The following is a 1,044-nucleotide window of genomic DNA, read 5'->3' as shown; positions in this document are numbered from 1 at the left end:
TTTAATACATTAATAAATAATAAGCTTTATAAAAGTTAGTTTTTATACAACAAAATTATATAATTCTGGGTATATGCTAAAAGTATAAAGTATATTAGATTTTAGCACAAACGGGAGGATCAAGGTGAATTTTTCAGAGAATGTAACTTTAAGTAGTTAGAATTTAACTCTGTGATTCTATCCCTAGTTAAGTCATTCATACAATGCACACAGAATCTGAATTTCTCAATTTAACTCTGCAGTACCGTTTGTTTGGCTTTCTGTAGCTCTATTCTGAGATTGTTACATTCTTTCTTCATCAGTTTTAGTTCTTGTTCCAAGCCATGGATCTTCAGGTCGCAACTCCACTTTTCCACCTCCCAGTTTGATGAAGGTGGATTTAAATTCCTTATCACCTGCTGAGTTTCCACCTCTGTTCTTAGCTGGAGGAGTTCTACCTCTTTAGACTGCAGCTACTTTCAAAGATTCAGAGTTGTCTTTATTCATTGTATCCAATTTGCTCTTTAAATTATCTCTATCAATGTAAACCTCTCGATATGCATGATAGGCCTTATTTACTTGTTCTCGTCCCACAGAGCTTGTTTCTTCATCTAATAAAGCGCCTGTAAGCTTTTCTCCCAAAAATCTTCTTTTCTTTAGGAAAGAGTTCTCTTTTTCTGAATCCTTGAGTCGTTTTTTGATGTCTTCATATGCAGTGACAAGGGCAAAATGTGAAGCAACAGACTCATCTGAATACATTGAGACCGGAGTCACTGCATCTCTCCCGTGGGCTTTTTCATGATTTAGAACGCAGATATCATCTTCTACCAGTGGGTCCCTGACAGCCCTAAGTCAGGCTACTTAGCGCCGCGGAGTTTCGATTCCCCAGCCTTCGGAAACGGGTCGCCAGGGGTCGCCACGGGCTTCCGGTTTCCTGAAGACACAGCCGCTTCCCAGGCGAGGCTGCGGCTCCGGGTACACTGCAGAGGGGTTCCCATTGCTTTGGCCTCGGCTGCACCAGGACCGACCGGTGGGCTGGGGCTCGGAGGATCGGGAAGGAGTGGC

General features: G+C 42.4%; 1 pseudogene; it reads right to left on the bottom strand.

Moving 5' to 3' along the window:
- Positions 1–7: 7 nt before the first annotated feature.
- LOC102246545 lies at positions 8–828 on the bottom strand (annotated as a pseudogene).
- Positions 829–1,044: the final 216 nt, after the last annotated feature.

The sequence above is a fragment of the Myotis brandtii genome, unplaced genomic scaffold (assembly GCF_000412655.1).
Source record: "Myotis brandtii unplaced genomic scaffold, ASM41265v1 scaffold27768, whole genome shotgun sequence".
NCBI lineage: Eukaryota > Metazoa > Chordata > Mammalia > Chiroptera > Vespertilionidae > Myotis > Myotis brandtii.
Note: the sequence above shows the minus strand (reverse complement) of the source record. Positions and strands in the feature narration are given on the sequence as shown.